Source organism: Fukomys damarensis, unplaced genomic scaffold, assembly GCF_012274545.1.
Source record: "Fukomys damarensis isolate Sample0158 unplaced genomic scaffold, DMR_v1.0_HiC HiC_scaffold_25, whole genome shotgun sequence".
NCBI lineage: Eukaryota > Metazoa > Chordata > Mammalia > Rodentia > Bathyergidae > Fukomys > Fukomys damarensis.
In genome coordinates, this window is record NW_022900937.1 from 14,546,047 (window position 1) to 14,570,095 (window position 24,049).

Consider the following 24,049-nt stretch of genomic DNA (forward strand, 5'->3'; position numbering starts at 1 on the left):
GCCCCCATCGCCCACCCGCTCTACAGGGCCGCGCCTCCTCCCCTGTGCGCCGCGCTTGCCTGGGCCGAGAGTACCGGAGGCCGAGCCCTCGGCTCTGATTGTTAATGCATATCGAAAGGGCCTTTTATTTTCTCTGGGGAAATTTAATTTCTGGGCATATTTCCAGTGTATTTTGTCCTACTTTTGTGAGAAGAGCTGCATTCAGTTTGAGAAAGTCACCTCCTTGAGGGCTTTTATGATTAGGGTCCCTGGGTGAAGGCTGAGAGTGGCATTGGTTGGGGTCTGGATCTAACCAGCCAGGCTGGTGGTACGAGCTGCTTTAGCAGGAGTTAAAGGGGTGTGAGCTGACCAGGTAGGAGTGGTTGAGTTTAACTCAAGCTCAGATCTCCGTTTTTCACTATACCATCAATGAGTCTCAAACCTTGTGAAATGCTTAAGGAACTCCTGGGAAACTTATTAAAAATACAGATTCAAGAGGCATGGTAGAATAGTTATCAACCAGAAAAGGCTACAGCCAAAAAAAACCTGTATTTTTATTGTTTGCCTCATGCAGTAAAAAACGGAGGGCCTGCTATAGCCCGGCACCAGGAACGTGTTTCAAGAAAAGCCCACCACCACCGCCATGTCCCTATTTGACTTTTGCCAACGGGCTTGCATAGGAACCATGGGAGACACTCTGAAAGGCCCTCGCTGGAATCAGGGGAACATTATAAGCCGAAGACCCCAGAGATTGGCATTTTCTACCTTGCCCCTGCCACTGTACTGAAGGGCAGGGTCTGAGCTCTTCGTCAACCCAGGCATGCAATGGATCCATCCTCAGCACATAAGATAGTCTGGCTTGAACTTTCTGGGCTCCACAGGTGCACCTCCCCTCTGGGGGTGGAGATGGATTGGGAGAATGCAGTCACAGATCAACACTGCCTGCTTTGTCAAAGCCAGAGAAAACCAGCAAGAGGACAAGGCCAAGAAAATCATGATACTATGTATTTGTTGTTACAAAATATATTTATATTAACTAGAATGTGCCAGAGTCATGTGGATAAATTTCTAAAAAATTTTTATTAGTCCATGTTTGCAGTGCATAATGTTTCCATTCCTTGTTTGGAGTTGGTACATGGAGATAACTCATCTAAATTCTTTTTTCATCCCCTTTCCCTCCCTTCCCTCCATCTCTTGCTCCCCTTTCCACGGGAGAAAGATCTGTATTCCTATTTACTATATATCTTGTATTTTGCTCTTTCGATTTTGAATTTTTTAAACCTGGGTAGTTAGGCCTCATCCTCAGAGATTTTTCTCTCAGCCCATCTAAGGTGGACCAAACATTCTGAGTTGCTGATCCAGGGACCACATTAATTAAGAGCAGGCAGCCCACTAGTGGTGAAATCATGTCACTGTGCAGTTCAACTGTAGGTATTACATGACAGTCTTTTTGAACAATGAGAACATTTCGAAGTCTTGGCCTTTTTCTTTGCTTTGTGGTCTACACTCAAGACTAAGGTCCAAGTTATTCACCATCTTGACTTTATTTTAGTGATTATATAACAAAGTATGCAGTATTGTAGCTAGTGGTATGTTTCTTGAAGTCCTTGGATCCCCATCATTGAAATTTACTGCGATCAAGGTTAAGCACTGTAGCTGTCCAACCCAAGATTCTGATTTGGTAAGCTTGCATGGGGGGCCCAGAAATCTGTGGTTTTCGTGATCAGAATTCTGTTAGGTCTCCTGAAGCTTGAGTGCTCCTGAACTAGGGCTTGGGAATCACTTGTTTTTACCAGAAGCCAGGCACACAGGAGGACTATAAACTTTGTGTGTAGTGGCATTTGTTACCATTATGGGGGTGGGGCTTGTAATGCTCTTGTCTAGTTTGAAGCTACCAGGACTGTGTTCTACAATCATTTTAAAGTTTGCTGGGTTTCTCTTTAAATAACCACTCCCCCTCCCATCTTTTCACAAGCTCATGCAATTCATTTAAGATGTCTTACAAAGTTATGTTCTTTGACCAGGTAAATTCTTTTGGAACACTGATAGTATGTGCACCCTATTAAAGATTTTTGGAGTTGGTTCAAGGCAGCTTTGTGGTTTCTAAACTGCACAAGTGTTTAAAATGACCTTTACTACAAATATGTTTGTATTCTGGGACTCTGTGTGCACATTAAAAACAAGAAATGGGTTACAGCCCCTGTGGGAGGAGGCGGGCCAGGCGGAGGGACTCTGTACTGTTAGAGAAGGAGATTTAGTTGCATTGACCAGTACAATAGAGGTTGGTATTCTAGGCTGCCTGCCTCGAGATGTTGCTATAAAGTGATTCCCTTTCTCCCCCACCACGATTTCCAGTTGTGTTCTCCCTTCTGGCGCAATAGAGACCTGTACTTTTATTTTTAAATTTGTATTTGTTTATTTATTTTTTGTTACTGGGGATAGAACTCGGGACCTTGTGCTTGCAAGGCAGGCAGTGGAACCACTGAGCTAAATCCCCGGCCTGGAGACCTGTAGTTTAGAAAGAGGAGTCAAAATAATTTTTGTGTGATTGTATCATGTATGCCAAGTTCCGTTATGAAATATATTCTTCAAAAGTTAGAGGTAAGTAAACTAAGTTGCAAGCAGGATCTGCATGGTCTGCCAGGATTGATAGAGCCTATGTACTTAAAAAGGAGGAATTTTACCATATGTAATTATATTTCAGTAAATCCAACTTTAAAAAACATGTCAGGAGAACTCACCAATTTAGCCCTACTTTTTGTGAATTAATTTGCAGAATAGATTCCCTTTGTGAAGTCAGTGTCCTCCCCTCATGGAACCTTCTCCATGTTTGTTTGGAAGCTGTTCTGTTCCATGTGTGTTGTGTTCTGTGTGCCCTTACTGCTGGGAAGTGGAGGAGTGGAGCTGTTGCAGGGCTGCTGAGGGGTGGGCTCACCTCACATCCATTATTCTTTTTTTGTTGTTGTACTGGAGAGGGAACCTAAGAGTGTTATATTACTGAGCTATATCCCAGCCCCTTTTAAAAACTTATTTATTTAGAGACAAGGTGTTTCTAAGTTGCTGGACTCAAACTGGCTAGTTTGGCTGGCTCAAACTCGCGGGCCTCCTGCCTCAGCCTCTTCTGTAGTTGGGGTTTCAGGCATGTACCACTGAACCCCTCTCATCCATTACTCTGAATCTTTTTCTTCTTAGCACCAGTGGGTATTCAGAGGTCAGTATGTGAATTCAGTCATGAAGCAACTGACATTCAGAAAGCCAAGTGGTTGTCTGGATGAGATATAGGATAGAAGAGTACTCGATCTTCTGCCTCCCAGGCTAGTGCTCTTCTCCCTGCATTCTCCAACTTGGGTCTTGTAAATTCATGTCTTAATTAAGTGGGGATCTTTTCAACCGTGGTGCACCTTAGCTTTGTGATGGTTTTAGAGGCAGCCTGTTCTTGTGGAGGGTTCCTGGCTTTGGAGTCATTCATCAGTTTTGCCAATCCTTGCCTGAACGTCTCCTAAATGCACAGTGAATGAAATAAAACAGATCTGAGCCCTGCCCTTGTGGATTGGCCTGTATGGAAAGGTGTGCATGGACAGAGGTATTACACCGGAAGAGGGATGAGTGTTACGAGGAGTTGCAAGCATGCTCATGTGGGAACCAACCAAAACAGCCCCTCTTTAAAGTGCCACCTTGGGCAAGTCACCTGCTCTCTGCAAGCCTCTGTGTCTTAATCAGTAATGTATCCCTTGGCAAAAAGTAATTGCAAGGCTTCAGTACTGATGGACACCTGTGAAGCAGACTCTGCACACTTCTGGATATACACGATTAGCTATAATTTCTTAGGGTAAGTGGATGTGTGTGGTTGGTTGGTTGTTTGTTTTGCCTCTGTGCTACATTGGGCCTTGTAGGCAACCTCAGGACAGGACTTTGGTGTCTTTCTCCTCTATTTTCGGTCATGTTAAGAGTGATGTGCTTGAGGGCTGTCCTTTTTGGTTCTGCTCATTCACTGACAACTGAGTCTGAGGTTGGCTCAGAGCTCTTTAGCCAGGGCTGCGTCATGGTCACAGGTGAGCGGGGATAGTAAGGGGTGCTGAACAGTCTGTTGTCTCAAGGGTGCCAGGACTTGGAAAAGTTGCTCTACAGGTACTCTGCAGGGCCCCAGAGTCATTGGGCCTTTGGAGTTTCTAACTGAAGAGGACAATGGAAAGGAGGTGAGTCCTCCTGCAGGCTGTAGGGCATAGAAGGAGGGAGGGGAAGCTGCTTGAGGGGCTCTCAGACTGCCCTGTTGTAAGCCTTGCCCGCGAACTTGTTAGGTTACAGCCTGCCTGGCCTGTCCTTCTATATCTAACAGCTACCCCATGTGATTCTCACCAGCACAAATGGGAAACACTGGATTAGCTCATCCGTCTCTTTGACCTTGTGTTTAATTTAAGGTTGATCTGGGGAATTCGTCACGAGTACAATCTCATGTTTCACCCAGGCCTGTTGAGCAGAAAATGCTATCTGATCAGATCTTCCTACATAATAAATTTGGGTCTGGGCTTGCCTCAAGTGCATCAATATGCCAAACTGGGGAGGTGGTGATAACAAGGTCTCATAACCTCCTCTGAACACCTTGAAGGGCTGATAGGCTAGGGGTTTCAACTCACACGTCTGGCTCTTAATTGTGTGCTCTGCCTAGATCTGGCTCTGTGGTTCTTGCTAACATGCAGGATCCATTTCCAAGTCCCATGGCAAAGGCTTTACTACATTTCTGCTCATGTTGCTTCTGGAAGAATGATGCCCAGGGACAGGAGAGCGTATTGTTCTGCTGGGCTGGATAGGACCACCCAAGTGTGTCATAATTCCTGGCCCTCGTGATTGGTCAGGATACCTTCTTGTCCCTGGGAGAAGGCTTAGATCCAAAAATCAAAGCCTGCAATTTTGGGCACTTGGAGAAGACTTGTGGGGTTTTGCATCATATCAGTGGTGGGTCCCTGGAAGAGTTGTTTCATTCCCATCCAAGGACAGAATTAGATGGAGTATGGTTTTTCTAATGCTCCTCCAGACTCTTAAATCCTCCTCCTCCAAGCACAATGTCAGAGAAATTACCCTGCGAGGCCCTTGCCAAATGGCTTGAAATAAGCGTCCGTGCACATTTCCGAAAAGACAATTAGAAGCTTATTTGAGGAACTAAAGGCCTGCTGTGCTAGACATTAGTCGGAGAGAGCTCAGTGCCAATTTGGGAAATTCTCCTGGGGGCTTTTTCTCATTGCAGCCCCTGCTCAGAGAAGCTAAAGTGGGGAAGTGGAGAGACTGCCAGGGCTGGGACCACGGAGAATGGGGGAGGAGGGCAAGAGGGAACAGTTTGGACCATGGAGATGTGAACAATGCCCTGTCTCCTTCAAGGAGAATTGAAATCTTTGCAGATAAAATCAGGCAGAAGCGGGGAAGGTTATTATAAATTCAGTGACTCTTGAGTCATGTTACTGGTTAGCGCTGGTGTCCTGGCCTGGAAAGCTGTTTAGAAAATTGAGCCCAAGTGGGGTTAGGGCTCTGTCCAGGGTCATGCTGTGGGCTAGGGACACGGCCAGAACAGAATCCAGAGAAGTTAATTAGCCCCATGCACTGCCCCTGGTTCTCTGTTGCCTTCCGTCTGGGATGGAAGATGCTAAGAATGTAAAATTGCAATGATTGCATCCAGATGTGCTGGCCTGAGCCCCCATTAAAGCTAACATTGCAAGATTTTTAAAAAATGAAATAGAATATTTTAACCTGGCTTCATTTGCTAGTTCACCTTGGATACATGCGATAAAGATCAAGAAAGAAAAAATCCCAACCCAGTAAATATCTCCACGGTTGGGGATGGTACAGCAGGCTCTTTCTCTTAGTTTCAGGTCCCAGACAGAGTGACTTGAGGGACACAGGGCAGGAGAACTTTTGCCCTTGTCAGTGTTTGTGTTCAGAGTTGGGGAAGGATTTGCCAAGGCCTACAGGGACAGGTGCGTATTAAGTTTTCAAAATTAAAATTGAAACTTTACGGTGATTCTTTTAGCTTGAGCAAGGGATCTGAAATTGCGATGCAGAGATGATGAAATGTGAGATTACTTGAGCAGAAAATCCTAAACCTGTGTGTTTTGGCCGCACAGTTTAGCAATACAGCGCATACTATCTTGGTTAAAAATGGCTTAATGTGTATGTTCATTTTGTTTTGTTTACTAGCTTGAGTTTTGAAGGCAGGAACCCAACGCTTTGTTTCTTTGGTGGTCCAAGGGCCTGTTAAATGATGAGAGTGTCCTCTGCAGAGGTCAGGGTGGAATGCCTTAGGAAGTTGGACATGAGGTGAAAGCCAAGTATACTGCATTTTGGTGTCCTTACACATGAACAGGGCTGTGTTCACCAGGCCATTACAGCTTCTCAGTCATAATCCCTCCTGACTGAACTCAATAAAGTATTTATAAAATTTGTTGAGAAATTAAATCTTTTTTAGTCAGGCCTCTGTATCTGGAGTTTTTGTATCATTGGATTCAACCAATCACATAGAAAACATTTGAAAAAAATTGCATCTGTGTTGAGTGTGTACTGGCTTTTCTTGTCCTTATTCCCTAAACGATACAGTGTAATAGCAAGTTACATAATGTTTACATTACATTAGATAGCATAGGTAATCATGAATGATTTAAAGTACAGTGGGAGGATATGTAAGTTATATGCAAATACCATGTTATTTTATGTAAAGGACTTGAGTATCTGCTATTTTGCTGTCTGCCAGGGTCTCAGAATCCATCCTCTTCAAATGCTAGGGGACAACTGTATAGTACCAGCAAGTAGTCAGTTGTGCCAGAGGTTTCATTTAACTTGAAAATGACGTGTGTGCACCCATATATGTTTTGAGTGTGGAAGGTGCCATGCTTTGATTTCAGTGGTGGAATACAAGTGTTCCAGGGGAACTGGGTTTGAGAACCACCGGGTTTGACCTTCTCCCTCACTCAGCCCAGTAAGAAGCTGGCCTCGGCTGCTGTAGAGTTCAGTAGGCTCCTTCTGTAGCAGCACCACTTGGGAATTGTTTGGAAACACAGATTCTGTAGCACCCTCCCAAAACTACAGAACCATCAACCCCAAGTGGGCCAAGGAAGCTGTGTTTCAGAAGGTTCTCCTGTGTTCCAACGCACAGCCAGGTTATAGAACCTCTGTTATATGTAGGGTGCTTAGCAGCAGAAGCTCTTTGCACCTGAGTCATTTCTCAAAGCATTTCATGTCAGTCTTGTTTCTTGTTCTGGTACCACAGGCTGAGAGGATGGAGTAAGTAAAGTTTGATTGGCATTAGTGCTCAGTAATAATTAATGACAGCCCCCAGGTTCTGGGTGGATAGGACTGTCCAGCCTGCTTCAGATTTGGCTCTGCCAAAAGCAGAGCAGTTGTGAGTAGAGGTATACATTTAAGAACACTTCCTTGCTAGAATGCCCCTGACAGTCAGGAAAAGACAGAGATGGATGGATCTCAGCAAGGAAGGGAGTGATATCCAAACTGTCTGTGGGCCAAGCTGGAAGTAGCTTCCCACTGAGGACTGTCTGTTGTCACCTGTGTGTCTGCTGGCTCTGAGATAGCAAAGATCTCTGATGAGCATCTCCCTGAAAGGGTTTTCTGGGTTCAGTAGTTGAAACAGGTCTCTGAGCAACTTTTCTTGGTGGAACAAATATTTCCAACTGAAACAAAGTCAATGTTGAGATAGGATTTACTTTGACTTTGAGTGAGTGTAAAGAAGACAATTAAAAAGCATTCAAAATGTGACCCTGAGGGCTCTTTAGGCTACTTAGGAGCTTAAAACCCTGCCCCTACTGGGCCCCTCCTGAGACCAGTTTCATCTGATCCTCCCCACTGTGCACAACCCGGGTATCCCTAGTGCGTACACCCTCTCCAGGTGATTCTAACATGTAGCAAGGACTGAGGACCTTTGGGGCTGAGGAACACCATGACAGGCAACTGCTTTTGAGCCACCAGAGCCTGTGAGCTGCCTGTCACGTGATTTCATTGGGCAGCTTGACAAGCACACCCCGACCCCATGTAGTCCCCCCACCATAGTTTCAGGGAGTGGTGCTCACTTCAGTGGGGTCCAGTCACAGGACAGAGCCTTCTCAGCATTACAGAGGCTGTGGAGATTTTTATGGGACAGAATGGAACCTCACTGGAGAAGTAGGGTAATGAATACACCCAACCCACCCAAAAGTGCTCCCTGGAGCGTCAAGGAGGCACCTCTGGTCCTTGGAGAGATGCAGTGGCTGGGATCCTCAGTGTTAGGGCGGGCTCTGTCTGCCCCAGTGTCCCTCTGGCCTCAACATGCAGGCGAGGCTGCAGGTGCCTTTGCTGCCTATGCTGATTTAAGTAAAGTCCTGCCTTCCTGCTGCGCTCACAAGCAAGCCTGGTCCTCCTCCATGTCCACCTCCTACCTGCTTTCTCTTGTACATGTGACCAGATTAGAAGTCTGCCTAGGCCTTCACAGCCTTTCTCAGCAAAAACCTGCCCTTAGTGTTCCTGGGACCTTACCCCTACCCCCCTGCCCCTTTCCGTTGCTTCCTCTTCAGGCCCTGGCCCCATTCACCTCCTGGCAGCCACCCCCTGGCCACACAATCCTGCCAGCTGACCAGAGATCTTGGCTTTGGGCCTCTTCCTCAGGAGGACCTGATGCCGTATTCCAGTGGTGGCAAACCTTTTAGAGCTTCTGATGATAACAAACAGCCAGCTGCCACATGTGTGTCATAGGTTCACCATCGTGAACCTGTGTTCACATTGGTGTTGCCCTGTAATTGTTGGAGTACTGGTTGTTGGTTATCTTTAACCCAAATGCAAAGTCCAGAACTTTTTAAAAGCTGACATGAGGCACCAGCGGAAAATTCCACCCCGGACCTCACATGATGGGCCACAGTCAAAACACAGGTTGTGTCGCAAATATTGTATAAAATTACCTTCAGGCCATATGTATAATGTCCACAGCACACGAATGGTGTTTAGACTTTGACCTCATCCCAGAATACATCATTATGGACATGTAAAGAAAGTTCTTGAGTTCCAAGAATCTCCAACACTGCTGGTCCTAAGCATGTTGGATAAGTGACGCATGACTTGTAATTGCCTGGCTTTTTGCCTAGGAGCTCTCTAGGCAAGAGAGCGTTGTTCCCAGAATCACACAGTGCCAGATCCGTGGAAGCCATCAGTGAACCTGCAGAATGACACATGGTGTTTGTGTGACACACATCTCATTCCCTCCCTGCAGGGTAAGCCTGCTTCTTACAGGGTTGGGTCCAGAGGCTTCTAAATTGGAAGGATCCTCATCCCCTGGTTTTGGACATTTATCACCCGCCATACCCTGCAGCAAGTACTGTTCTGATGGTTTCAAGGTCCCTCATTTTCATAATCTGTGCCTTTTTTTTTGAGACAGGGTCTCACTATGTAGTTGAGGCTGACCTGGAACTCACTATGTATCCCAGGCTGGTCTCAAACTCACAGCAATCCTCCTGCCTCAGCCTCCCGAGTGCTGGGATTACAGGCGTGTGCCACCACGCCCAGAGAAAGCCTAGGAGAATACATCTATTTGTTGAAAGACAAGTTTCAATAGTACATAAATACACCTATCCTGAGTAGATTTGCATTTTTTCCAGATTCCAAAGCTCTGTATTTTTCAAGATAAAGATCACACATTGTTTAGTATATGTGCTGCTGAAGTGAGCACAATCACACATTGTTTAGAGACAAAAAATGGTTGCCCAGGCATAAGCATACACAGGTTTGTTAATTATACACATATGGTTACAAGTGTGCTTGCAAAAAAGTTCATTGGAAATGTACACAAGACTTGGAAATGTACACCATGTAGTGTTACAATTCTATGTTCAAACATAGATTGGCATTTTTTACAAGGCATTTCAGAAATCAAGTGGCAAAACAATGTGAAGAAAGTTGGAGGGAGGGCGTTGTATCTGGTCATGGTGGCTTTAACTCTGGTGACAACCTACGGATTGAGTCGGGTTGATGTAAGCAGGGAAGGTTTACAAGCAGAGCCATTTTTTGTTTGTTTGTCTTTGTGGATGCTTAGACATTTCCTCTTGTACTTGTTTGTGGTCAGTGTTTAGTATGGATGTAATGTTTGTATCTCTAGACTTTATTTTAAGAACAACAGTAGGAGTAGATTGTAAACTTGGTTCAGGGAAGAAGCTTGTGAAGCAGAACTTCCTTGACCACCTGGCCATTTTAAGACCATTTTCACCCTTATCTGTTTTCTGGAATATGTTGGTTAAATTTAATTCTATAATCATACGTGGATTACTTAGATATTTTTTTTTTTTGGAACAGGGTCTCACTATGTAGTTCAGGATGCTTTTACAGCAACCCTCCTGCCTCAGCTTCCCGAGAGTTGGGATTACAGGTGTGCATCCCTTGCCTAGCAAATCTTTTACATTCTTTTTTAAAAATTAAGTTTATTGGTACATTTAAAGCAAACAGTACAGTTACATTTATCATTGCGATCTTGTACCTTTACATGATATACGGTGATCCTTATTTTCCCCCATATCCCTGCCCTCCCTTTACCCCCTTCAACTTTCCCTATTTCCAGAGACTTTGTTTCCATTTTTTCAGTTTTTTTCTTTTCCCTTATTTCCTTTCCCTTCCTCTTCCCACTTCTACTTTAGCCATTTTTGTCCTATTTCACCCTCTCAATTATACCATTTGAAACTTAATTACACTTTTAGTTTTTCACACCAGAGAAACTATTCAGTATTTACTCAAGTATGTCCTGTTTATTTCACTTAAGAGTATGGCCTGAATGTACATCCTGTTAGCTATAAATGTTCCTAGTTTCTCATTCTTTATGGCTGAGTAGTACTCCATTTTATAGAAAAACCACATCTTCTTTATCCAGTCACCAGTTGATGGGCATTTGGATTGTTTCCAAGTTTTAGCTATTACAAACTGTGCTGCATGTATTACAAACATGGGTGTGCTTATATTGCTGTGATATGATTCCTTTAATTCTTTTGGAAAGATTCCAGCAGAGGGATAGCTGGGTCAAATGGAACCTTTAATCGTAGTTGTTTGAGGTATCATCATATTGATTTCCACAGTGGTTGAACCAGTCTATACTCCCACCAACAATGGAGAAGGGTTCCTTTCTCCCCACAGCCCAGCCAGCATTTGTTATTGGTTGATTTCTTGATAGCAGCCATTCTTTCTGGGGTAAGGTGGAGTCTCAGTGTTGCTTTAATCTGCATCTCTTGAATGACCAGTGATGTTGATCTTTTTTTTCATATATTTATTTGCTGCTTTACCTGTTTGTCTAAGAAATGTGTATTCAATTCAGATGCCAATTTTTGAATTGGGTCTTTGTATTTGGGGGGGGTGTCTGTTTTTTTTGAGTTCTTTATATATTCTGGATAGTAGTCGTTTTTCTGAGGAGTAGCTGATAAAATTTTTTTTCCCCACATTGTAGTTTGTGTCTTAGCTCTCGGTGATTTCTCTTGCACTGCAAAAACTTTTTAATATGATGAGATCCCGGTTGTTGATTCTTTGTGCAACTTCTCATGCTGCTGAGGATTTGTTCATAAAGTCTTCTCCTATGTCAATGTCTTCGAGAGTTCTACCTAATTTACTTTCCAGTAAGTTTAGTGTTTCTGTTTTGATATTTAGATCATTAATCCACTTGAATTTTAGTTTAGTGCATGGAGAAAGATAGGGATCTAATTTTAGTCTTTGGCAAATTAAAAGCCAGTTTTTAAAGAGGCTTTCCTCCAGTGAGGATGGTTGGCTCCTTTGTCAAGGATGAGATAGCTGAGTATGTCTGGTGTTGTTTCTGCACCCATCGATCCTCAGGTCTGTTTCTTTGTCAGTACCATGCTGTTTTTATCGCAGTGGCATTGAGGTATAGTTTCAAGTTGGGAATTGTGCTACCCACTGCCATGCCTCTGTTGCCTATAATCGTGTTTGCTATTCTAGGTCTCTTCTGGTTCCAAATGAATTTTTGGATTGTTTTCTAAAGTTCTGTGAAATATACTGTTGGGATTTCAGTCGGGATTTCATTGAATCTATATAGAAGTTTGGGAAGTCTGGCCATTTTCACTATGTTGGTTCTTCCTATCCAGGAACAAGGGATATCTTTCCATCTTCTTAAATCCTCTTCTATGTCTTTTTTCAGAGTGCTGCAATTTTTCATTGTAGAGGTCTTTTGTCTCCATTAGATTGATTCCTAGATATTTCATTTTTTTGGATATTACCGTGAAAGGAATTATTTCTCTGATTTCTCTCTTAGTGAGTCTGTTATTTGTGTACAAGAAGGCTATTGATTTTTGAGTGTTGACTTTGTATCCAGCTACTCTACTGAATCTGTCAATTCAGTCTAGAAGTCTTTTGGCAGAGTTTTTTGGGTCTTCTATGTAGAGTATCATATCAGCAAATACTGACAGTTTAACGTCTTCCTTTTCTATCTTTATTACTTTTATTTCTTTCTCTTGTCTAATTGCTATGGCTAATGTTTCTAGAACTATATTAAACAGGAGTGGTGATAGTGGGCGTCCTTGCCTTGTTCCTGATTTTAGTGTGAAGATTTTCAGTTTTTGAACTTTTAGAATGATAATGTGTTGGTTTTTCATAGAAAACCTTCAACAGGTTGAGATAAAGACCGTCTATTCCAATTTTCTCTAGGGTTTTTATTGTCAATGGGTGTTGAATTTTGTTGAATGTTTTTTCTGCATCTATTGAGATGATTGTATGGTTTTTGTCCTTGACTATTGTTATAGTGTATTACATTTATTGATTTACATATGTTGAACCATCCTTGCCTCCCTGGGATAAATCCAACTTGGTCAGTGTATATGATCTTCTGTATTCTGTTTGCCAGTATCTTATTGAGGATTTTTGCATCTATGTTCATTAGAGAGATTGGCCTGTAGTTCTCTTTTTTGGTTGGGTCTTTCCCTGGTTTTGGAATCAAAATAATACTTGCTCCCAGGAATGAATTTGGAAGTATTTCTTCCCTTTCAATTTTATTGAAGAGTTTAAAGAGTAGTGGTGATAGTTCTTCTCTAAATGTCTTGTAGAATTCACCAGTGAAGCCATCAGGACCTGGCCTTTTCTTTGTTGGTAATGTTTTAATTACATTTTCAATTTCACTGAATGTAATTGGGGTGTTTAAAATTTTTATATCTTCTTCATTAAGTTTCTTCTGTATTTTCCACTTTTATTAGAGGACAGGTTTTCAAAGTAGGTATTGATGATCCTCTGATTTCTGCTGGATCTGTTGTGACTTCACCTTTTTCTTTCCTAATTGCATGAATTTGATCCTTGTCTTTCCTTTTTTGAATAAGGTTAGCTAAGGGTTTATCAGTTTTATGTATTCTTTTGAAAAACCAACTCTTTGATTCATTGTTTTTTGTGTAGTTCTGTTAGTCTCCATTGCATTAGTTTCTGCCCTGATGTTTATAATTTCCTCCCTTGTATGAGCTTTTGGTTTGTCTTGCTCTTCTTTTTCTAGAAGCCTAAGGTTAAGCATTAGGTTATTTGAGCTCACTCTGTTTTCCTAGTATGGGCATTTATTGCTATGAATTTCCGTCATAGAACTGCTTTTATTGTGTCCCATAGATTCCTATATGTTGTATTGGCATTATCATTTAATTGTAGAAACTGTCTATTTCTTCTTTAGCTTCCTCTGTGACCCACTGGTTGTTCAGCAGGGTGCTATTTAATTTCCATGTGTTTGTGAAGTTCTTGCGATCCCTTAGGCTATTGATACACAGTTTAATTGACTTTTCATTGTCATTTTATTTTCCTGTTGTTGGTATTTTTTGTTTGTTTGTTTGTTTGTTTTTGGTTTTGTTATGGGGGATGGAATTCTGGCCCTTGCGCTTACAAGGTGGGCAGTGAAACCACTGAGCCAAATCCCTGGTCCCGGTACTTTTGTTTTTTTATTTTTCCCTCTCTCCGTTTAATTTCTTGCCTTGCCTGGTATATTTGCTCTTTTGGCCCTTATGGAGTTGTGGCCTACGGTCATTTTCTTTTTCAGGATATTGTTTAGAAGTGTTTGGAAGCACCAGTTTGGTGTTCATGAAATTTCTCAGGTGTTCTTTGTCATGAACGTATCTTCTTTCCCCATCAATTTTGAAAGATACTTTTACAGAATACATTAGTCTAGGTTATTTTCTTTTAGGATCTGGAATACCTCACTCCACGTTCTCCTTGACTTGAGGACGTGTGTCAAAAAGTCTGCTGTGATTCTGATGGGCTTTCCTTTGCATGTGATTTGTTTCTTTTCCCTAACTGCTTATAATATTTTGTTCATCTGTTGGGTTTTTGGGATCTTGATTATTATATGTTTAGGTGTAGATTTTTGTTTTTTAATCATGGCTAGTTGGAGTCCTATGTGCCTCACTTATCTGTATATCAAATTTTCCCCATCTGTTTGGGAAATTTTCTGCCATTGATTCTGTGAGCAGGTTTTTTTTTTTTTAATGTCATTTGAACTTTCTCTTGCTACTTTATGGATTTCTGTCAGTCTTTTATTCTTCTTCTTTGCATCATCTAAGAGTTGCTGGATTGATTCTTCATGGTCCCTTACTGTTTTTAAGAGATCTCTCTTTTCATGGTCAATGACAGCATTTCTATCTTCTCTATCTGAAATTCTATCTTCACATTCGTTTATCCTGCTGTGAATGCTTTCTATAGAGTTTTTAATCTCCTGGATAACTGAATCTGTTTCATGGATTCTGTTTCTTTCCTATGCTGGGCATTCATGGCTTCCATCATGGTTCTGAGCACATCTGCTTTTTTTTTTTTTTTTTTTTTTTTTTTTTTAAACTGTTTCTGTTCTAGAGTCTCTAATCATATCTTTCATTCTCACCATCTCTGTGATTATCTGGGAAATTATTTCTGTTGTGAATTTTTCTAGAGTCTCATTTATCTGTTGTTATTTTGTTTTTTTTTTTAACTTCCTGTGCTATCATTTCAAAGGTGTCCAGATGGTTGACTGTCAGACTTTTCTATTTCATATTCCCTAAAATTTATCTTTGGTGGGGTGGAAGTCTTGTTTGTGTCTTGTTTAAATGCCTTCTCATTTCTGTTTTTGTCATTAGTACTGTACTTGGTTTAATTCCTGGGTTAATAATTTGATCTTCCAGATATAGCTGGTCTTTAGGTTTTGAGTCTCTAATGTCTCTGAGATAATCTCATTTTCATTGTACCAGGGAGGACAACTGATTAGATCAATCACAGCACCTTAGCCCAAGGGACACAATCAGCAACACAGTAGCATCAAGAACAGCTTAGAAAATGACAATATGTGGTAGTTATTAATGTGTCACCTTTAACTGTGTGCACTAATTCAAAATCGAGGACAAGCACAAAATATGTTTATAGTGAATCAACTCTTCGATATAGCAACTTTACCCTTCAGGCTGGGGATTTAGAAGGAGTTGGGGAGGAAGGGATAGACATGGGATTAGAGAAAGGTTAGAAGTGAGATCAGAGGACACAAGATGATCACACAAACACTAGGAAGCTGTTGAAGAGAAGAGAAGACAGAACAAAATATACCCAAGAACAGAACAAACTAACAGCAGTAGGGGGTTAGAGACTGTAACCACTTCCTTTTAAAACTAATGGTAATCGAGAGAAGGAAAAAGAGAAGAAAAGGAAAAGAAAGAAAATAAATTCAAATTAGGATACGAAAAGGAAAAAGAGAGAGTAATGGAGCTCAGGGTGGGAAAGAGAATGAGAGAGAAAGAAAATAAAAAGAAGATTAGAAAAGGGAAAAAATTTTAGAAAAGTAAAAGATTAAATTTTTTAAGTGATTGAAGAGAAGAGAAAACTATTATTTTGAAAATAAAAAATACAAATAGAAATAGTGGGTCTCCTTTAGGGTATTCCTCTTTTGACACAATAAACAGTGTGGGCAGGAGTGTGCTGATCCAAGTTAATTAGTCTCAGCAAGCCAGCAGCTGTCTCCTGAGGTTTAGGTTGATTTTTGGCTGCAAGGCCCAAGTTGAGATCTCTGTCCTCCTGCTGGGTTGAACTCTGCAAGGTTCTACTGCAGGTTCCAGCTTTCTTTCCCATGAAGTTAACCAGGTTCCGATGTGAGGTGCTGGTCCCTCCGACTTACCGAGTACGGTGGTGTGATGTGCCTTTATCGTAGATTTTGTTCACTTTTCCAGGGGGCTTCAGTTTTCATCTAGGAGCCTCAGAGAGGCCCTCTCTCTCTTGTTAGTGCAGGGGTGCGGTTGGAGGGGTTGGGAGGCGATGAACGCAGCTGTGTTGGGCCCGCACAGCTGGGCTTCTCTGGCATGTTGGGCTGAAGGGGTGGGCCTACAGAGGTTCAGAGCAGTTGTTGGTCTCCTCTGGCACTGGATTGAAGGGGCGGGCCTACTCTCTCCTACATTCTTGACCACAACTGTATGTAGGAATTGCTTTTTAGAGGAAAGAAAGCTTTATTTTTTCTTAAAGTTATTTGTCTTTTCTCTAAAGAGATGGCATGTGGGAGCTGACAGGTACCTCAAGGAAAGGTGGGTTGACGAATGTGCCAGGTGTCATTTCATGTGTTAATTAGAAAGTGTGGGAATTCAGCACACCACTCGTTTCCTGTTGGTAATGTTAGAACGTGTCTGTCCTGTGAGTTATTAGTAATATTAATGTGCATTGATTCCTGAGCCAGGCTGATCTTTTGGAATCCCCAGAGAGACCTTTGAAAATGCACATTTCTGATTTTTGATACTTATGCAGACACATGGAATTGGGGCCCGAGCGAGGTGGCTGGCCCATGTTTAGAAGCTTCCCTGGGGACACTGGTCCAGCCAGCCTGACTCCCATGTGCACACCAGCCCTGGAATGGCATGCTGCTTTTGACGGGACCCTGGGCTGCCTGCCCTTGTTGCCTTGGCCTGGGCTCAGGATGCATCTTAAGCTCTAATTCTGGGGACACAGTGATCTTATCATGGTGCTGTTTTAGGGAGAAGAAAGATGCTTGGAGTGAAGAGCAGATGTGATGGCTCCTCTGGCATCTCTGGGCTCTCTGTACTGGGAAGCTAGGAGGATGAACTGACTGATCACTTTGTGCACTCCCTGATCTTCCCTTACGATAGGTGCTTTGAAAATCCAAGGTCTGAACAGTTTATGAGATGTGGATGTGTTTAGCCCACTGTGTGATAGGGGTTTTGTCCCTTGTGGCTTTGCTGACTGTGTCCCCTGCCTCACACACATAGCTGTCCTCTCTGTCTGCACTTTACATTTATTCTAAGTTGTTGGCATAGTTTAGTGGGCAGCCTTGCTCTGGTTAGTGATTTCAGAGAAAGAAATGTGGAAGTTTGCTGAGATGCAGCAGACTGTATAGAAGCAAGCATAAAAGCAAATGCTGGAAATGTGCACCTCTCTTCCTTTCCTCAGCAAGGATGTTTCAGGCTCTTAATTCTGGTATTTGCTGAGAAGTTTCGTGTCCCTTCAGCCTGTGTGTGAGTGATCCTCAGTCGCTGGCTAGCGATTATGTAAATGTAAATGGTACAAATGTAGAGATTTCCGGGGTAATGACTCCAACTGATAAGAAAAAGGGTTTTGACTTCATGATAGTTCTGACTTAGTGATATTGTGAAAAGCTATTTTAGTGTAGTTCTCATTTGAGTGTTTTTGGAATATGTATATAGAAGCGCACAAGTTAAAAGAGGGTAATTTAGGCCCGGCATGGTAGCGCACGTGTGTAATCCCAGCACTCGGGAGGCTGAGGCAGGAGGATTGCTGTTAGTTTGAGACCAGCCTGGGCTACATAGTGAGTTTCAGGTTAGTCTCAACTACATAGTGAGACCCTGTCTCAAAAAACCAAAAAAAAAAAAAAAAGAGGATAACTTAAATTTTTGTGGTTGTGTTTACATATTCTGAACACTATTGGACTTCTGTTGTAAGCTATGATTTATTATTGTTGCTTCAAAGGGAGACAATTACATGACAGTTTAATTGACTTTGGGAACATACTATTGTTTGGAAAGTTAAACAACAATTTTGTCTTTTAAGTAGAAAGCCAATTTGTGTGAGTTCGGAAATGGTGTATCTGTTTTATTGGGTCATTTATGGTTCAGTTTACAACATAGAAAAAGTCACTATCAAAAACATTTCTGCAACTGCCATTTCCTGTCCAACGTTTTCCTGCTGAGAGGAATGTTGGCCCCAATTAGAACTTGAGCTTTTATTTTCTTTCCTAGATATTTGCTCTCTAAATTACACTTAATTGGGATTTCTTGGGGATAGCAGTTTGTGTTAGGGGAAGGTAGACCATGTTTCAGTTAATGATTGGTGCCCACATTTCTGGGTTCTGTAGCCTCTCCTGCAGTAATGTGGATACATACTGGACAGATCCCATCTCTATGGCTTGGGACACAGTCACATGACAAGTAAATTCTTACTGTGTATCTGCTGCTGCCGTTCATTGTACTGAAAGCTGGTGTGGCTCATGAGCAAACTATAAAATGTGTCCCAGTCCAGAAATGAGCTCATTAGAGGGAACAATTTCAAGGTGAGGTAGGAGCGTGAGCAATTCAGGGTAAATTGCTTGGGAAGGTTCCTGAGTGATGGTTGGTTTAGTTGTTGGAGAGATCAGCTTTGTCTGGAGGTCTGAAGGCTTCCTAGAGGAAGTAGGAGAGGTTATAGAGCAGGAAAGGCAAAAAGATGCTCTGGATTCTTGGTCTGGATTCTTATCGAGAAATAATGAGTGTAGGCTGACTGTTGAGCCCCAGGCCTTCAGTGAGGCTGCAGGGAAACAGCAGGCGAGCAGACAGCACTACTAAAAACCTTAGCCAGATGACTGCTGTTTAGGGCATCTCCGAGTTTGAACAGGCGGGAGTGTGTGTGCTGCTGTCCCTCTTGGAGAAGGGAAATGCATTTTATTAGTGTGCACATACGTGTATTCATAGTCATGTGTCGCTAAACAACAGAAATGCTTCCTCAGAAGATTTTACTGTATGAACATCATAGTCTACTTACACAAACTAAGACGATGCTAGGTGACATAATCTTATGGACCACTGTTGTGTTTGTGGACCTTTGTTAATCACTGAAGCATCATTATGCAGCTCATGACCATGTATTCAAATAAGCATTGGAAAATATTAGGTTTTCAATCTGAGATCAGAACAGTGTAGCCCTAGGGATAGAAACCTAATTAAGGCCCAGCACTGTCCTCTACATATTTGTGGATATAATTTGACTTGTACTGATGACATAATAAACACGAGACTAGATAATTACATAATTAGGCAGCCAAAACATGTGTCATAGCCCCAGGACACTAGAACGAGCCCTCTGAGGTTGGGTAACTGCAAATGTGACTGTGCTGCTGTGCTTGGCTCCTCTGGGTTTCTACTGGGAGGACCACATGTGGTCTCAGACCCTGGAATTTTGAAACCAAACATTGACAAGTGGCTTTCTTGAGTTTGGTGGTTTAGGCTAAGATGCTGAAGGAAGCTTTTGAGCTCAGCAAATACAGGTATGTCCAGCTTTCTTTAGCTTTCCCCATTTGAGAAAAAAAAAGTTTGAGCAAACAAAGGGAAAATATGCATCTATTCCCCAAATAACTATGTCCAAATACATGAAAGTTGTCCAAAAACAGAAGGCCAGAAATTTGTGCAGATATATAGTTCTGTGCTTCTGCTCAACTTTGTTGTTTATGTTTACTGGATTTTGTCTGTCCTAAACAAAACATCAAGGCCTCAAGTGCAGAGGGTCCACCTTCTCCAGACCCAACCCTTGTGCATGGCAGGACTATGAACATACTTCAAGAAGGACATGGTAGGCTGGGGATTTAGCTCACAGTGCCTGCCTTACCAAGTGCAAGATCCTGAGTTTGATCCTTGGTACAAAAAAAAAAAAAAAAGTACCTGGTGCTCTTTAGCTCTGGAATGTAGATAACAAACTCACTTATACTTTGTAATCCTAACAGACTTCCTCCTGGTATAACAGTGAGTGGGCTATGTTCCATCAGTGTCTGTGTCTAAAATCTATCTTTCTTTGTTTCTCTGTAAATATCCTTTATTTGATTCTTCATCAAAAGAAATCTTTGGAAAAGAATTGCAACAAACATTGTGGGAAAGTAATCTAACATTTTAAAATAAAATGACAGTCTGTTTTGTGCAGCTATGACAGAATACTCGGTCAGACTCTGGGTAATTTATAAAGAACAGAAATTTATTCTCACTATTCTGGAGTCCGGAAAGCCCAAGTTCCAGGTACAGTATTGGGTGAGGACCTTTCAGAGCAGACTTGTTCCTTCCTGCCAGACCTTCTGGGCACAGAAGACACTAATCCAATCATGGTGGGGGAGCCCATGTGATCTGAGCATCTCCAGCACCGTTGCATTGGGGATTCGGCTTCTGACACATAAATTTGGAGGAACTTTCAGAACATAGCAGTGACTTAGTGTGGCATTGGGAAAAATAACACTGATTTAGAAGTTTCCAAGAGCTTTCAGAGTCATGGTTCGGAGCTGGGGAGGATAGGATTACCTCTTAGTACATTTTATAATTTAACCACCCTGCATAAAAATGGGGAGGAAGCCTTAATCTCTACTGATTTGGTAATCTTACATTTCTAGAAGTCTTGCATGTCTCACAAAGATGGGTTCACTCATGTTGCCTGTTCATTTATCTGCCATCCAAGAGCAGCTTTGATCTGGGCCAAGACTTAGGCAGCCACGACAGAGTTGGGTAGAGGTACCCACGGTGCCACACTGACACGTATGGGGAGAGGAGATGGTAGTGGTGTCAGGGGTTCTTACTTTTTAGTGTTTTGAGGTATGGGGACCTTAGGAGCCAAGAAATAGCAGTAGGTGTTTTATTTAGCTTTTACTTTGTTCTTGGGATCATGTAGCATATTTGAATGCTCGTATTTACAGCTAGCACTCAGCCATGGTTAATTTAAGGTCCTTGGGTTTAAGCCCCAGAATACATGTCATCCTTGTACAGGGGCAATGCTAATCTTTTCTGTATCGTTCGAATTTTAGTATATGTGCTGCCAAAGTGAGCACCCAGAATATATATCTATAGGGTTTCTTGCTTTCCATCAACATGCTGACTCCAGGAAACCCCTTGCCTAATTGGCAGGGGGGAGGGAAGCCTCTGTGCTATTCCTGAGAGCCAGGGAGATCTTGAGCAGATGTGTTTGACATAATTTCCAAAGCAGACCACAGCCCTGTCACTTGCCCTCTGTTTTCAGATAGTTAGGTTGACCGTAGCATCGGGTCCCAGTTAGAGAGATAGATGTTATGTGCACTGCGGTTCTGGACCAGGGAACTGGGTGTCTCCACCAGGCAAGGCAAGGTTGATTGCAAGTGTGAGTGGCTGAGCTTCCTCTGCCATTTCTTCAGAGGCTGTTACTGTTGCTGTCCACAGGGACCTAGGATGTGGCCTGACGCAGGAGCCCAAGGCCTTTGCTCTGTACCTTCTCTTTGCACCAGTTTTATTAAATTGTCCCCAAGGCCCAGCAGCCCTCTGGACTGCTGTGTCCTGTGTCCTGGAGGAGCAGAGTTCCTCAGGGCTTGCTGAGAACCACATTCCTGGGCCAGGCGACCATCACCAGTATAGACCTCTGGGGCATGACCTCTGCTTCCAGCCTTTGTGTTAGCAAATCCTGAGATTTGCATTTTTTGTTTAATCCTCTTGACCACCAACTGATTGTGTCACCTGCCTGCTTCCAGTGTTCTCACAGAACCCCTGGGGTTTCCTGCTTTGGAGACATCTCATCACCTGGTGTCTGCCTCTGAGTGGCCTTTGTACATCAGGCTGCAGGTCTGGTGTAAAGCATATTTTCTTATCATCCCCACCTCAGTTCTATACCTGGTTATTTGAAGCTTGACTGACTCAGGCTACCTGTCTACATTCTCTTCATTCCTCTGTAATTTATGTTAATCTCTGTTCTCTTTTTTTAAAAAAATACACTTTAAAAGAAGATGAGCTTCACACAGGGTAAAGAATAGAAAGAAGGGTGAGGGGAAACGTCATCCTCCTGCAGGCCCTGTCCTTCAGAACCAAGGTCTCTTCCTGAAGACACACTGCTGGTGGTGAATTGTTAATCTGGAAGCGGTACCTATGTGCATAGTTCCACTCAGCCTCATTTATTTTTCTTTTTTCAGTGCTGAGGATTGAATCCAGTGCTTGCCTTTGTATTGACCTCAACTGCTGGACCTTTTTAAAATTTTGAAACAGGTTCTCAGTAAATTGCCAAATTGCCCAGGCTGGGCTTGAACTTGTGATCTTCCTATCTCAGCCTCCCAGAGTGTGCACCACCACATCCATGTATACCTCATTCTTTTTTCTTAATAGCAGAAATAATTCTGTTGTGTCTTTTGACTGGCATGTAGGTCTTTCCTACGCTCTTGCTACGTCACATGACACTGCTGCTCAATGTGCATGCTGTGCTCTGACACTTGTATGAGCACATGTGTGGCATAAATCCCTAAAATGCTTGAGTCACAGACTATGTTCATCTTTAATTTGATTCTAAGTTGTCCTCAAAGGAGTTTTTACCAATTTTAATTACCTAATCAATAATATATCTACGTACCCATTTCTCCAAACCCTTGCCCACAGTGTGGTGTTGCTTGCTTGCTTGTTTGTTTGTTTGTTTTTTGAGACAGGATCTCACTATATTGTTGAGACTGACCTGGAACTCACTATGTAGCTCAGGCTAGTCTCAAACTCACAGTGATCCTCCTGTCTTAGCCTCCTGAGTGCTGGGATTACACCTGTGCGCCACCACGCCTGGCTGGTGGTGCTTTTGATATTTACCAGTTTGCTTGGTGAACATGGAACTTCAAATCCCTACGTGTGTGAGTTTGGAGTCCTTTGTGTTTCCTTTTCTGTTCACTTTGTGTCCTTTACTCATTTCTCCATTTTGTTGTTGGGCCTTTTTATTATTGATTTCTGGGTTGTTGTTTTTTTGTACATTAGGGAAAATGAGCATTCTGTTCTATGATGTTAGTGCTTTCTTCCATTTTATCTTTGGTTATGTTAGCCTTTCACTGAAGGTGATTTCCTTTCTGTAGGCCAATTCATTTATCTTTTCTTTTGTGAATTTTAGATTCCATATCCTGCTCCACAATAACCATTTTTTTCCTGTGTTCTCCAATTTATCAGGATGTTTCTTGTGCCGGTTTTAAATTTAAGACACAGACACACCTTTTTCCTGTCTTCCCATTGGCCTTTGCATCATAGATCTGCTATTAAATCCCTCTTGGATGTTCACTTCTAAGTAAGTTGTGTGCTTGTCATTTATTCCTGCATCCGTTGGTCCGTTAGCATTTCCTATGGTTCCAGGCATTTTGCCAAGGATGGGGGGGCACACGGGAGGGGCAAACGGTGGGGAGCAGAGTGGGCATCTGCCTTGCTCTCGTGGATGTCATGGCAAACATAGCTAGGCTTCTTTTCAAAGGGATTCAAACCAAGAGTTGCTGGAACCTGGGATGGATGCCACGAAGGAGGACCTGGACTCTCACCTCTTACACATGAGGTGATCATAGGATCATCAGCACAATTTTCCCTGAGCAAATGTGTCTAAGCGTATAACCTCAAATGGAGCTATCTAGGCCCTCTCTTGGAGGTAGCTGACAGGGAATCAGTGGAGGGAGATGAGAGAGCATTGTACTTTGAGAGAGCTGCCCAGTGAGACCCTGAGGTGGATGGGAGCTTGTGGTGTTTGAGAAAATGGTGAAGATCAGTGTGGCTGGGTTGAGCCATAGAGAGAAGGCTCAGAAGAGAACTCAGAAGAGTCCAGTTGTTTGGAAGTGTCTCCAGGGCTGTGTTACGGATTTGGCCATTTGCTCTAGGATTCTTTGGTTCTGTACTTTCTCTTTTAATGTGTATACTCTAACATTCCAGTAGATTCCTGACACATTTGCTCACTGGGCTTTGATCTTTGTGGCTATTTGTTATTTGCACAGTTCTGTTTCATCTCTTATTGAACACGACCTGCTTTAGGAAAAGTAGCATGAAGGGCTCTTAAAAAGGGATGTCCCATGCCGGTGTTGTCTTCCAGGCATCCAGGATACGTTCTGATGAATGCATTCAGCAGCATCTTCAGTTCTGCCTCCTGGTGACAG

General features: G+C 42.6%; 1 protein-coding gene and 1 non-coding gene across 7 annotated transcripts in view; one reads left to right on the plus strand and one right to left on the minus strand.

Moving 5' to 3' along the window:
* Window positions 1–24,049, plus strand: part of Tln2 (talin 2) — a 392,497-nt gene that overhangs the window by 12,461 nt on the left and 355,987 nt on the right. The window lies entirely within an intron of this gene.
* Window positions 20,874–20,980, minus strand: LOC117283398. Its single transcript, XR_004514375.1, has one exon. It is a non-coding gene; the product is annotated as a U6 spliceosomal RNA (small nuclear RNA).